This window comes from Anser brachyrhynchus, assembly GCF_964034855.1.
Source record: "Anser brachyrhynchus genome assembly, chromosome: 1".
NCBI lineage: Eukaryota > Metazoa > Chordata > Aves > Anseriformes > Anatidae > Anser > Anser brachyrhynchus.
In genome coordinates this window covers 136,458,615-136,474,306 of record NC_137694.1, presented here as the reverse complement: position 1 = coordinate 136,474,306, position 15,692 = coordinate 136,458,615, and the positions used below count along the sequence as shown (strand labels likewise).

The 15,692-nt window shown below is 35.6% G+C and overlaps 1 protein-coding gene across 16 annotated transcripts in view; it reads right to left on the bottom strand.

The window, feature by feature from the left end:
- NLGN4X (neuroligin 4 X-linked) overlaps positions 1 to 15,692 on the bottom strand; it is a 194,871-nt gene that overhangs the window by 145,870 nt on the left and 33,309 nt on the right. For 6 of the 16 annotated variants that reach the window (XM_080586808.1, XM_080586799.1, XM_080586814.1 and 3 more), the window contains one exon: positions 11,224 to 11,307. The gene's annotated coding sequence lies outside the window, so the exon portion shown is untranslated. Of the gene's footprint in view, positions 1 to 133; positions 251 to 7,897; positions 7,962 to 8,682; positions 8,760 to 11,223; positions 11,308 to 15,692 lie in introns of all 16 variants that reach the window. The other 10 variants (XM_080586802.1, XM_080586800.1, XM_080586811.1 and 7 more) reach the window with 4 other exon arrangements.

The window sequence follows — 15,692 nt, the reverse complement described above, 5'->3', positions numbered from 1 at the left end:
GAAGACTGGGATATACAAAGTCAATAGTATTTTTCACTCACAACTGGCATATCAGAAGCACCGAGAAAAAATATTTACAAGTACATTTTTGGTAAAATAGCCTTCCAATCAATTTGTTAAATATGTATGTTACCATCTTAGAAGACTTGAGCATCATCCACTTCTTTCAATGTCACTGAAATAAGCCAATCAACTGTCATTCAAATGAAAAATAAAAGACTTATAAATCCCCAAGGATAGCTTGCATTTTCTAGGAAAAAAAAGAAAAAAAAAGAAAAAAAGGAGTATTTGAAACAAATATTTTAAAAACTGAATGTTAGCTAAATTAAAGTTTGTTTATGGTCAGTTTATGCTATGATGTGATATTAATTAGCAAGCATTGCAGAGTAGACAAATTTCTTTAGAAGTATTGTCATATGTATAGATTTTCAAATTTTAATAATTATCTTAGTAGTGCTTAATTACTCTGCCAAAATCTTGAATTTACGTTTTTTTTTTGTTTGTTTGTTTTTGTTTGTTTGTTTGTTTGTTTTTTCTCCTGTCAGTGATATATATATGATTCTCTAAAATCAAGAAAACCAAAGTACTTGGATCAAATAACATGAATTTCATATCTACAGATAACTTTATTTCCCCAAAGAAATTCGGGGAAGTATCCCAGTGTAAAAGGAAGAAAGCCAATGTCACACCAGTCTTAAAAAAGGGCAAGAAGGAGGACCCAGGTAACTACAGGCCAGTCAGACTGATCTCCATCCCTGGAAAGGATCATCCTTGGAACAGCTCATCCTGGAGGTCATCTCAAGGTGATCAGGCATAGAATAACATGGATTCAACAAGGGGAAGTCATTTTTGACCAATCTGCTATCCTTCTATGATGAGATTACTGGCTGGGTAGATGAGGGGAGAGTGGTGGATGTGGTCTACCTTGACTTCAGCAAGGCTTTTGACACTGTCTCCCATAACATCCTCATAAGCAAGCTCAGGAAGTGCAGTCTAGATGAGTGGACAGCGAGGTAGATTGGTAATTGGCTGAATAGCAGAGCTCAGAGGGTTGTGCTTAATGGTGCGGAATCTAGTTGGAGGCCTGTAGCTAGCAGTGTCCCACAGGGGTCAGAACTGTTTCCAGTGTTGTTCAACGTATTCATCAACGACCTCAGTGGTGGAAAGGAGTGCACCCTCAGCAAGTTTGCTGACAACACAAAGATGGGAGGAGTGGCTGATACCCCAGAGGGCTGTGCTTCCATTCAGAGGGACCTAGACAGGCTGGAGGGTTGGGCCAAGAAGAACCTCATGAAGTTCAACAAGGGCAAGTGCAGGGTCCTACACCTAAGGAGGAATAACCCAAAACACCAGTACAGGCTGCGGGGTGACCTGCTGGAGAGCAGCTCTGCAGAGAGGGACCTGGGAGTCCTCGTGGACAGCAGGCTGACCATGAGTCAGCAATGTGCCCTTGTGGCCAAGAAGGCCAACAGTATCCTGGGGTGCATTAGAAAGAGTGCTGCCAGCAGGTCAAGGGAGCTGATCCTCCCCCTCTACTCAGCCCTGGTGAGGCCACACCTGGAGTACTGTGTCCAGTTCTGGGTTCCCCAGTACAAGGGGGACATAGAGCTACTGAAGAGAGTCCAGAGGAGGGCTATGAAGATGATTAGAGGACTGAAGCACCTGTCATACAAGGACAGGCTGAGAGAACCGGGCCTGTCTAGCCTGGAAAAGAGAAGACTGAGGGGAGACCTCATCAATATGTATAAATGTCTGAGGGAAGGGTGTCAAGAGGATGGTATTTTCAGTTGTGCCCAGCGAAAGGAAGAGAGGCAACAGGCACAAATTGTAGCACAGGAAGTTCCGGCTGAATATGAGAAGGCACTTATTTACTGTGAGGGTGATGGAGCACTGGCGCAGGTTGCCCAGAGAGGTTGTGGAGTCTCCTTCTCTGGAGATATTCAAAACCCGTCTGGATGCCATCCAGCACAATGTGCTCTAGGTGATCCTGCTTGGCAGGGGGGTCAGACTAGAGGATCTCTAGAGGTCCCTTCCAAACTTGGCCATTCTCTAATTCTGTGATTCTGTGATGGGAAGTCCACTACTTGAGTTAGGACAGCATTCTGATCAGCTTCAGAAAAGCAAACCTTGACATGCAGATAATTGTATATATTACATTATATTATATATAATAGATAATAGATAATATTAATTATCTATAAATACAGTGCAAGTGTTTTTCTATGCAGGGAAAATTAACTTTACTTGGAAATAAGCTTTGGTAATAGATCTTTGCTTTTATAACACTAATTATGAAGTAGATGTGCTTCATTTGCCTATTAATGTGTTATATTGTTATATCTGCAAGTACTTTCCATCTTTTTGTTTGTTTATTTGTTTTGTTTTGCATTTACATTTCAGGTCATTCTATGTGTATGTGTATAAGTTTCTGGAGGGAAGAATGACAAACTGAAAAAGAGTGAATAAGTTAACTCGTTAGAGCCTTAAACAAAGAGCCTTATACAAAGATTTATGTATTTTAGAGCCTTATACAAAGATTTATGTATTATATATATATGTATGTATATAAATATAAATAGAAAAAGCTATAATGAAAGAAGGGAATTCATGTTTCCTTTACATCTGTCTTTACTAGTCAGACCACTTATCCTTGGGGTACTCAATCTCCTGATCTGGAATTCTGGGACAGGGAGCAGAAGAAATTCCCCACAGTTCAGGTGGAAACAGTCAGAGACCTGCTGCTCCACCTGGACTGTCACAAGTCCATGGGGCCGGATGGGATCTACCCAAGGGTACTGAGGGAGTTGGCGGATGTGATTGCTGGGCTGCTTTCCATCATCTATCAGCAATCATGGTCATCTGAATAGGTCCCAGATGACTGGAGACTTGCTAATGTGATGCCCATCTATAAGAAGGATTGTAAGGAGGACCCAGGGAACTGCAGGCCTGTCAGCCTGAACTCAGTGCCAGGAAAGGTGATGGAACAAGTCATCTTGAATGCAATCACATAGCATATGTGGGACAGCGGGGGGATCAGGCCCAGCCAGCATGGGTTCATGAAAGACAAGTACTGCATGACCAAGCGCGTCTCCTTAAATGACCGGGTGACCCATCTGGTGGATGAGGGAAAGCCTGTTGACATGGTCTACCTAGAATTCAGCAAGGCCTTTGACACAGTCTCCCACAGTATTCTCCTGGAGAAGCTGGCAGTCCATGGCTTGGACAGATCCACTCTTTGCTGGGTTAAAAACTGACCGGATTTCCGGGCTCAGAAAGTAGTGGTGAATGGAGTGAAATCCAGCTAGTGACTGGTCATGAGGGGTGTTCCCCAAGGGTTAGTGTTGGGCCCACCCTCTTTAGTATCTTTACTGATGATTTAGACGAGGGAATTAAGCTCACCTTCAGTAAGTTTGCAGACAACACCGAGTTGGGGGGAAGTGTCGATCTGCTGGAGGGTAGGAAGGCCCTGCAGAGGGACCTGGACAGGATGGATCGATGGCCAACGGGATGAGGTTCAACACGGCTAAGAGCTGGATCCTGCACTTTGGTCACCACAACCCCATGCAATGCTACAGGCTTGGGGCAGAGTGGCTGGAAAGCTGTGCAGAGGAAAAGGGTCCGAAGGTGTTGATTGATGCTTGTCTGAACATGAGCCAGCAGTGTGCCCAGGTGGCCAAGAAGGTCAACAGTATCCTGGCTTGTATCAGGAATGGTGTAGCCAGCAGGGCCAGGGAGGAGATCATCACCCTGTACTCTGCTCTGGTGAGGCCGCACCTCGAGTGCTGTGTTCAGTTTTGGGCCCCTCACTACAGGAAGGATATCAGGGCCCTGAAGCGTGTCCAGAGAAGGGCTGCAAAGGCTCTGGTGAAGGGTCTGGAACACAAGTTTTACGAGAAGTGGCTGGGGGAACTGGGATTGTTTATTCTGGAGAAGAGGAGGCTCAGGGGAGACCTTATTGCTCTCTACAACTACCTGAAAGGAAGTTGTGGTGAACTGGCTGTCAACCTCATCTCGCAGATAACTAGGTATAGGACTAGATGGAATGGCTTCAAGTTGCACCAGGGAAGGTTTAGGTTATATTTCTTCTCAGAAAGAGTAGTCATGTCTTGGAATGGGTTGCCCAGGGAAGTGGTGGAGTCACTTGGAGTCAAATTTCAAGTAAAGTTTGGACATGGTGCTTCGGGACATGGTTTAGTGGGTGACATTGGTAGTAGGGGATTGTTGGATCAAATGATCTTGGAGGTCTTTTCCAACCTTAATGATTCTATGAATTCAGAATAAGGAAACACTTCAGTAACATTTCTAATTAAGACAGTCATGCTCTTTGCAAGGACACTGCATGCAAAAGATGAATTTTAAAGGCTGCCTATATACAGTCTAAATATATGGCCTTAAGACTAACACCTTATTATGATTACATTATTTTTAAGTAACAGTAGACTGCAGCTCAGAGTAATATTTACATTTCTAATTATTAATGGAAAATTTTCAAGTACTTGCTTTTCATCTTTTTGAACCAAAGTCATGATATAGCTTTACCCATGAGCAATCATGATGATATGACATAACATAGGAAATATCATTTACATATCTTTAAAGCTAAGTACAAATCTCAAATCATAGAAACAATAAAAGCTTTTATATTCTATTAGCTCCAGTGACTACAGGCTACACTAAAATTAAATGTGCAATTTAGTTTCAATTAAAAGAGTTTTGTTTCCATCCAGGACAGCTGAAACTCAATTTGAACAGATATTTGGTTGCAGATTATTAATTTCTTACAATGACAAAAGTTGCAGATTTTTTAAGGTAATAACTGAGCAACAAATTTTATCAATTATTTGCTAAAATCATGTTAAAACAAAGATTTTATATGGTTTTGATAACATTCTGTGAATAGTTGTGTAAGCTTTAAATCTATATTCATGCTGTGAGCACAGATAGGTAGATTTCCATCATTATCACTGAAGATGCAACCAGGTGAAAAAAAAAATAGTGATAGTTCATATCTGATCAGGAGAGGAAGACACTAAAATACGTGAAAACAGATGGAATCTAAATTTGATGTGACCTAGGTAGTTTCACCTACACACAATAATTCTGAACTTTATTTCAAATAGTGGATAACAATATTGCACATCATGTTGTGTTTTCTTTCTCTCTCACTCTTTTTGTGTGTGTGTGTGTGTGTGTGTGTGTGTCCTTGGGAAAGAATAAGGAATGCAAAGCAGCATATATGAAAGAAAATGTCATTTTTTAAAATGTCATTTTTCAGTAATGAACCTTTTAGATAGACACTATATACTTATAATAACAGATTAAAACTTATTACTTATAATAAAAGATTAAATAGAAAAAATGATGCATATAGTTATTTTGGGCACAATGTCAATAGAAAAAAAAAGCTGAACAATAGCACTAGGTGTCTGGGTCTAAACTGTCATTTAAACTGTCAAATCTAAATGCATATTATATTCACATGTGCAAACAAACAAATTTACCTTCAGAATCAAATAATAATTTTCAATTCTAAGACATTTCTACAAATAGTTTGACTTCCTGCTGGCAAAAAAAAAAAAAAAAAAAAAAAGAGTTTTATTTTATTTTCATTTGAGAGAGAAAGAAATATACCATCATTTACCCTAGTCACTCAACACCTGTATCAATATGTTTTCAGGGCAGTGATTAGCATAATTGTGGTGGATTTCTTGTATTCGGAACAGAACAGAAATAATTCGGTAATTTTTCACTATTAAAGAACTATGCTACATTGTTTCCTCAAGCAATACAATACTAGGCTTTTTAAAGGCACTTAATCAAATGAAGTATCCAGTCAGTTTCTCAGAAACAAAACGCAGACTATTTCCTCTCCTTCAGCCTTCTCTGAAACAACAACATTCCCAAATTCACTCCTATGTGCAATCTTGTCCGTGCCTCTAAGACTAAGAAGACTGCTTCAATCCTCTGCTTCCCATAAGATACACTTCCAGGGGGGTGAAGTTAAATAAAAACAAACAAACAACATCAACAAAAAATGGGTATCTAGCACAAGATTTATATTCAGAAGAGGAGCCACATAGTCTTCATGTTACTTACTAATTAACCTCAGAAGCCCATAAACTCATGGAGCCCCTCTCTTTTACATTGTAAGGCTCTGTGAGGCCCAGAGCCACAAAAATCCCAGGTAATATTCTAGGAACCTGAAAAGCTCACAGGAATCACAGTTTTCCCTAGACACACAAAGATAACTTTCTGTACATACCCAGATGTTCACCATCTTGTTTGATTGGCTTGCTGCGTACCTCACACATATATCTGTTTTCAGATCAAAAACTAGGGACAAATTTAAGTTCTAGATAGTGGATATTTTATTTATTTTTTATTTTATTTTATTTTATTTTATTTTATTTTATTTTATTTTATTTTATTTTATTTTATTTTATTTTATTTTATTTTATTTTATTTTATTCTATCTAAATGAAGTAGTCTACCTGTGAGCTAGGTGTCTAGTAACTCAATAAGGATCTAGTTTATTTAGTTAATGTACCCTAGGGACTTATCCAGAACATGAACATGGTAATGTAGGTGCGTATGTTTGAGGATGCAACCCTTCTACCTAGGGCTAGCTGATACAACGTAATACTTATGGGAGATCTGGTCCTTCTGGAGTGGTGCTGGCAGTCTAACAGACAAATACAGGATTCCTAAAATTGCACCAGAAGACAGATTTTAAGCAACCAAAACTGTCTCAAAGAACCAACAAGCTTAATTCTCCTGATACGCTGTTTGATAAACAGATGAGTCTTATTCAAACAGGTTTCATCTTTAAACAATTTCTTGAAAAAATCACCAAAACAAAAGTTTGAAATTCTCACATTATTGTTTTTCTACCTACTTCCTCCCCAAATTGCAGTACTTCTGCTGAGTTTCTTATAGTGCTACATGTGCATTAAAAATAAATAAAAATAATAATTAAAAAAAAAACAGATATGTACATACAACACCATTTAATTTGAGACTTTTCCATGTTTTATAAATGTGTCTCTTGATTTCATAACCGACATTTTGGGTAGACCTGTGTGGAGCCAGGAGTTGGACTTGATGATCCTTGTGGGTCCCTTTCAACTCAGGATATTCTATGATTCTTTGATTTTAATCTGAATTATAAGGCTCTATGTGATTTCATTGCCTCCTACTCTAGAAACTAGAGCTGATACTCCAAGACCTAAAGGGGTATTTAGCAAAGGATATTGGAGATGGTTTTCCTTCACCATACCACTGAGTTACCCAAAAAAAATGAGCAAAACTTATCACAGTTGTGATATTGCTTAATCATATCACTTAATAATGAAGATGCAGTGTGTTTTGAACCTTGACAGCATGAAGAACAATCTTGTGCATGTAATTTATTTGCCCTAGGACCTTATATTCAAAGGTCTTTTACTATTCTTCTTTATTAAAAATAATAATAATTTAAAAAGAGGTTTCTGTTGCTCAGTACAGTACATTTCCTATTTCAACTTTCCAAATAATAGTAAAATCTGCACTCCAGTTCTTTGCATTTAACATGAAAACATAAATAATAATAATAATCTAATCATTCATATGAGCTGCCTATGCAAAACACAGTGTAATTAATTTCTATTTCTCCTTCATTTGCTTGCTGATGATGTTATGATTCAGTGAACTCCAGTTAGCCATCCGGTCTGCATAACATTGAAATTACATTATTCTGAGTTCTTCATTATCATTGGACACTGCTTTAAGTAATGTAATGTTCAGATTAATTGCCTAAAAAATCAATTGTATTTATGGAATTGTTACTTATATAAGAGCAGTTTATAGTTCTTAAAGATTTAAGGAAATCATGGGAATTTTATTTGTCATCAGAACTCACCACTGAAATTATACTTTTAACACCTTTAGGTAAAGGTGTTAAATATATCCAACTGCATTGCCACCTGAAAAAAAGAATAAAATAAAATAACCCCCTGGAAAGTTTTGGTGATTGCTATTTCATATTTGCATAAATCTTGCTCACTTGGATTATTCAGAAATCCACGTTTTAGTGGATATCACTAGAGTGTGCATACATTTAAGTAATTTAGATCAGTCACACTGAAACACATAACTAAATGTTGCAATAATAATAATAATAAAAAGGTATATCAGTTCCAATTCACACACCACAATATCAGTGATGTCATGGACCTATTGAGATTGCTGCATAGAATCTGTAAGGTTAGATTTACTGATAATATTTCAGAGCAAACCATCTGATGAAAGTACTGTTTAACAAGAGTTTGGAGTACTCAGCTGAGCATGTTGATAATTGTGGTCGTAAAACCTGACAACAGGAAGCAAAGCAAAGATTTTGATCAACAGCATTGAATCCTGAGAGCTGAAAAAGAGACTGAAGTAAGCTGACAGCTCTAAGGATGATAGTTCTATTGCGCCCTGGTTTTCCTCAGAGAATTAAAAACTGATCCATTTCCTAAAACTCCTAAGTCTAGAATTAGAGCAATTTATAGCTCCCTTTCAATGTGAAGGCTTTATTATTCCTTCACATTTGTTATCATAAATGATGCAAGGCAGAAGGCTTGACCAGAATCTGAGAACATGATCAAGAATCAGACAGTATGTGGCTACATTAAAGAAACTGCACAGCGTTCCATGGCCTACCACAGGGCTCCATCTGCACAGTCAGCTGTCAGGTCAGGATTTTAGAATGAAATCACGCCATTTAAACAGACATCTACCTGTGAAGTAAGATCAAAATCTGAGGACTGTTTGCTTTCTTTCATGTTTATGTCCGTATTATGCATGGCAAGTGCTTGCTGCATACTCTAAACATAAATTGCACTTTTCTTTCCATGAGAAATGTCATTCTGATTGTTGGTTCATGATGAAGAATTTTATCTGGTTTATGATGAAGAAAAATGTAGAAATGATCAAATCATGGGGACTCCTTTCTGTATTGCTCTTAAATGCAAGTACAATATAGCAAAAGTCACTACCATTATTTTTGAAACAACATTGAAAATGATTCACATCACTCTCACAGTTCTTCTGTTCATTGAAATGGATCCCTATCATCTGCTGCAAATACTGATCTTCAGAGTTAGTTTGGGTCATCATTTTTCTGAAAGCCTTCAGATCCACTTCAGTTTGTCTCTTGACAACCTTCTCATAAGAATATAGCCTTCTTCTAGACAAAATAGAAAATTCTTTAACATATAGTAGCATATTTTGGTTGTGTTTTTGGGGAGTAACTTAATGTTGGCAATTGAACATATATGCTTGTGACATACACTTCAGGATATCAGCAAGCAGAGAAATTGAAATAAATCTGAAGCAGATTTACAGTTTTACTTTCTACAATTCTGGTTTCTTTTGTGTATAGTCCAATTATTGTTTCACAAACAAGGAAATTTTCAAAAGACACAATTGGCTTCTGATGTCCACAAACCTAAGTTGGAATTAAAAAATAGACATCAGTAGGCTCTATCTCACTTTTCTGTTTTAATGTTGCTTGCTTCCCTTTCTTTTCATTCTCCATGAATCCTCTGCATTTTTACAAAAACAAAAACAAAAAAAAATTCTGAGAAAACAGTGAAAACTACAATCACACTACCCCTCTGTTTCCCCTCCAGACCCTTCCCAGCTTCTGTGATTTATCTCAGTATATTCTGACAGATCTTGAAATGAGAGTTTCTCTCCCTTCTTGGAACTTGTCTGTGGCTAATTTTGTACAAGAAAACATAAAACTGCTATAAACTTTTAGTTACAAAGAAACTAAGTCATTATTTTGACTTTTACTTCAGCTTTGCTTTCTTTATATCAGGTTTGTATTATTTATATCATTTGCTTTCCCTTTTCCTAAAAGTTATAAATATATATATGTATATACATATTTATATATATTATGAGTTCTCTGAGGAGTATAGGTAACTGAATCCTATGTTCCATACTCATGCATATGTACTGTTCATTATTGTAACAACTAAGAGTTCAGCTACAATCATGATCAGCATGGATGCTAAACTATTAAACAGGCTCCTATTCATAAGATGTTTTATTTTATTACATTTAAATTACAACAAATTGGAATAAACACGGCTCAGTGATGCAAAAATCACATGAGTTTTCAAAGCTGTTATATTATTCATCTGATTTTTACACTTCACATAATGGTACCCTCATATCTCATAACTACTCTGTCATACTTTGAATTATTACTTATTCACCACTCTATTATCACATCAGATACCTTATTATTTCTTCTCCTTGAATGTAGGACTGAATGATAATCCTAAATTGAAGCTGCATCTTGGGCAATGATTACAGAAAAAAAAAAAATCACATCTGCTTCAAAGTTCATAGAACATATAATGTGAGAAGGAAGTGCTATGTCATCGGAGAAACTTTTCTGGTCATTTGTTTATGTCCATCCTTCCTTATAAACCAATGCATCGGGCATGGTATGAAAGAAAGGCAATAGATTAATCTGATCTCTTTTACGAGTAAGATATAGTCTATGCGTAGATTTATAATCTAAATCCGTGCCACATTTATCATATAGATATCATAGGAATGTTTAAATATGTGTATATATATAATTATGCATATATAGACATGTACATTTGTGTCTATGCGTACACTATATATTGAATTATGCTATGTCATATGTTGCTAATAAACTGAGAGAAAATATCAGTCTTTATGGTAACAATATAAAACAGAATATAAAATGAAACAGCAACCAAAGTCCTTTATTTAAATGTCCCCTTTTAAAGAACTCCAAGAACTCCAAGAGTTCCAAGAACTTTGGAACCCAAACATTTTTTGAAAACTGAACATCATCAGCTCTATCTGGTATAGAATGGCCTGGAAAACCGAAACCTTACTGGTTAACAGTGTCACAATATCCAGGTTTAATCCAACATCTTTTAACCACATAGAGGTACATTCCATATTTCAAGAACTGAAAAATAATATAAAATTCATGCTTATCATGAATAAACACTAATATTTAGAATGGATTCTATTCCAGGTCTTATTCCATGAACACATGGCAGCACATAAGCATTTTAGCTGGAAGTATACATCACAAATATATATTTCAAACAAATTTAAGAACACTAGCAAAAGAGACTTGATGTTCATCTCTGTGATTTATTTTTCAGATAACTTAATTGTTTTGACTATATTTTTAGTACTTACCACTGTGCTGTGTTTTTGAGAAGCCTTCAGAATCCCCTCATAGGAAGCAGCATATTGTCATTTCAGTTATAGCACAAGTTTCTCCTGTGAGGAAGAAATATATAATGTTCTTCAGTAAAGGAAGAAAATAAAATGTATGCTTATGAGTTGTTGACGGTGAAACAATACACATACGAAATCACCTGTAATTCTAATTTTCAAGATTAAAAAAATAATAAAAACAAAAATAAAAAATATAATATTGATACCCATAGGATAACTAAATTGATAATAGTGCATTAACGTTTGTCCTAACAGTTATTAGTAACATTTTTTCTTTTCTGATCAATCTTTGCTAAGGAAGTAAATTGCCTTTAAACTTTTAAACCACAAAAATATTCATTTTAGGGAAAGAAAAAAAAAAAGACTAGAGAAAGTACGTTAAGATAAAAGAAGTGAAAAAAAAATACATGATCCTTATAAAAATATTTCTTTAAATGTACGTTGTATACATTCAAATATAGAATGTGAAATCATTTGACTATTATTTATTTCTTGATTATTTAGCATAGACTTTTACAGAAATTATTATGTCAAAGTAGCAATAGTGTACTTCCTCAGCTGACCCTCAGTCAAATTTAAATATTTTAGTCTCAGAGAAGCCTGGTTCACTTCAAGGACTTCAATTACTTTCCCTGGATTTAACTATCCTCTCACTACATTTTTAGTGGGTTTGTTTTATTTTTATTTTCACAAAAGGAATTATGACCAGAATAACAATATGAATGTACCAGAATTTTCTTTGTGAACAGTGTGCAATTCAATACTCTAGCTTATACTCCAAATTACTTTTCAATGGATATCTTATTTACCAATACGCTATCCTTTTACGTAGACTATTTCAAATGACTAAATACTAATACTTACCAATAGTCTCTTTTGTCAGGACTATATTGAGACACTGCAATTTAAACCTCAAAAGGTAACATGTCAAGAAAGTTATTTCAGGTAATTTGCCTCAGTTCCAAGACTGCATTAGATGAAATACTTTTCTTCCCACAAAAACCAGTACAGTTGAATTTATGACATAGATATATATTCTGCAGGGGAAATGCATGCACTGCTTGTATTTATTTATTTTTTTTTCCATTTCTCTTAATGCACCAAGGAACTTCATATCTTCTATTCATATTTTAACGATGTTGATTAATACAGACAAGCACTTTATGTGAAAAGTACAATTTTAAAACAAATTGCACAAGAAAGGGTGAGGCCATCAAGTAGTCCTACTAACTTGTTAACAAAGCAGTGAGCTGACAAATGTGTTCCACAAATTTACATAGCTTTCAGAGTCCAACTGCCTGTCAATAAGACATGCATGACTTCCGGATAACTGATAGACTATCTCAAAGTATATATACCTATACTCACACACATACAAACACAGACTTTCCAAGTATGCATATGTATAGTGACTAGAAGAAATTATCAGTTCTTATCAATAAAGATCCTAAGGATCACAGCACTGAGATTCCATCTAATATATCAGAATATTTTCTTATGTCATTTAAAGAAAAAAAAAAAAAGAAAGAAAAAAGATTTTGGACTTAACTTTTGACCTATTTTGACCTTTTAACCTACACTATTATTTTATAGTGTAAACAAAATCAGGATTTAATACTTACTTGCTAATAGTGGATTCTGCAGTCTTAATCACAATGAATAACACAATTTTTTTGATTTACTAAAGCCAAATCAATCCCTATAAATGCAATTCATTGTAAGAATTGAAAATACAGTCCTTAGTCCCATATAATGAAGGTGATTATCTCTAAAAACTGGAAATATATACCTGTGGATGGATATCTGAATATACATATCTCAGTCTGAAAGGGACAAATTTAGGAATAGGGAATCAAAGCACATTCCTTATGAATAAACAAAGCATGAAACATGCCAGCTAAACTGTGAAAGTGTCCATCTAGACACTTATCACACAGAAAACCTGGCAATAGTGTAAATTTTCACACACACAGCCATTGAGGAATCAGATGTTGAAGTTTAGGGCAATCTTTATTCCAAGCTACAGTAATGTTTTAAATATCTCCGTATAACAATTTCACTTTTATTGAAGATTTCACTGCTCACGTAGATTCTGACAGACATTGTAATTCTCCAAGAGTAGTAAGTGAATAAACCTAGGACATAAGAAATAAGGAAGGATTTAAGGAATGGCTGGACAGTGAAAATCCACGAAAGCTAACACAGTTTCCTTTCTCAGTTATTTTAAACTTGTATTTCTTTATTTTGTCAATCTTTATAGTTTAATTTCTGCTGCAGTTGAATGATACTCAACTCAGCTTTGCTGGTAAACACAGGGGCTGCATTTACTGTCTCTCCATAGCATCAAAATAGTCTTTAGCTTAGAAGAATAAAAACTAAGAAAGTGCTGTTTGTGAATTAGGTTTTCCAGATTTATCTCCTATACTGTTCTTATCCTTCTCACCTTCAATTTATCTTACAGATCTTCTAATTCTCCTTGCCAGATTGATTTTAATTGTAGATGACTAGATTATAGTTTAGACTTTATATATTCTACTAAACCACTCTGTTCTCACTGCTCTTGTCTATTTACACCTCTTGTTTAGACTCTATCTCTATAATAAGCAATTCCTCTCTATAAAAACAACTGCAAATACTGCACTTCCTTTCTATCAGTATGCTCGTAGGGCAAGTATGGGCATGCATGTTAGAGGAATAATAGTCAAGTTCTAAGACAAAACATAGAAGTATTTAATATATATTTTCCTTTTAGAAGTGACATTTTTCCTGTATTTTTGTGACAACTGGTTTCCTTGGAATTATAAAAGTCTAATATAATTGTTAAGGGAATTTGGCAGTCTTTCTAAGCTTATTTTTCTAAAGTCAAAAATTGTCTTTGTCAACAGTACAATGACTCATAGGTAACTTAAGTCCGATGGTACTATAGTCAGCCTTAATGTTACTCAGTTTAAGCTTACTTATTTGACTCATTTCCTAGAACTATCTGAAGAGTCTGATTTTAAGAGTGATGGAGCAAACATAACTCAAAAGCAACTAAGACTGGTGTTCTGACAGTATATTTATATAGTTATCTTAGTCAATACCTGAGATCTTTGTCTTATATATATATATTTTTTTTCCCAAACATGATGACCCACTCTCTCCAGCTATTCTAAAAATCTCTGACTCTTCTTTGTAATATCCAGTTACAAGATAAATTCTTTCTTCTTTAATTCTCAGTTTTATTCATCACAATGATTGGAGTATTGTAAGCAAATTCAGTTTGAGCAGTCAAGTTCATAAAGTGTGTGTGACAAAACGTAGCATTTTAAATGCAGTCAGCATCTTTAAACACGTCTTTAAATGTGTCAGTTACAGTGTTTACACACTTTTGTCTATTTATTCAGCTTCATATCAAATTCATTCTTATGACAATTTTTTTAATAAACTCTCCCCATGGTTCAAACATTGCATAACAATTGTAACTATTTTTTTTTTTGTATACTATAAATAGAAAGTTATAGAGGACACAATAGGAAAATGCGTCTGGGCAGTTCTGTGATGCTCTTTCAACATCACTAGCCCAGAAGTCGGAATATCTGATAAAGAGATGATGCTCTTTCAATGGTTTATTGTCTGGGAAGTTTGAGGGCAGCCATGTTCAGAAGAGGAAAGATGCAAAAATGATCTAAGATGCTAAAAAGATGCTAAATGATGCTGCAGCAGGAAGTGGACACAGACCAGTTGGAAGAGTATCAAAAGCATGGAAGTGAAATCTACTTTTTCGCTAATTTAGCTATGTGAATGCTAAATAACTGAATCAGACCTCAGGCACCGTTTGTAATTAGTGTGGAAAATAGGTATCCTGGATGGTAGTCAAAGAGTATGGGCTTTCATTAAGAAAACAAACCACCCACTCTTCATGTATATCAACTGAGCTAATGTTGATTTACAGTTATCTAAGAAATGAGTGTTGGTATCTTACTTTTCTTTACTTAAAACAAATGCAAGTATCAAGTGCTGTATCTAAGTGTAAATGTAAGTGTAAAGGTTGTGAAACGTGACTTCTCTTTTGCTAAAGGTGCCTGATCTCTTTGGCCAGAGAGCAGAAATTCAGCAACAAGACAAACCTCCTGGGGGGACACATTTTTCAACTTGAATTAAAAGTAGCACATCAGAAGAAGACAGGAAGCCTGTAATTTACACAGTTCCCCTAAATTATTATTCTCTCTGTTGTATTCATTGTCTTCAAGCACATCAGAAAGATACATTTGAAGTTCTTGTGTTGCTTTTTCTCCCTCTAATATGGCAGGTTCCTCATGATCCTCTGCTTTATCTCTTTCTGCTTTAAATAGTTAATCTTACAAACATACGTGTGCCTCTGGTCTTGATTCCTGCCTGACACATTCAGATGTGGTAGCACACTCAGAAAAAGCAGAAAAAAGAGA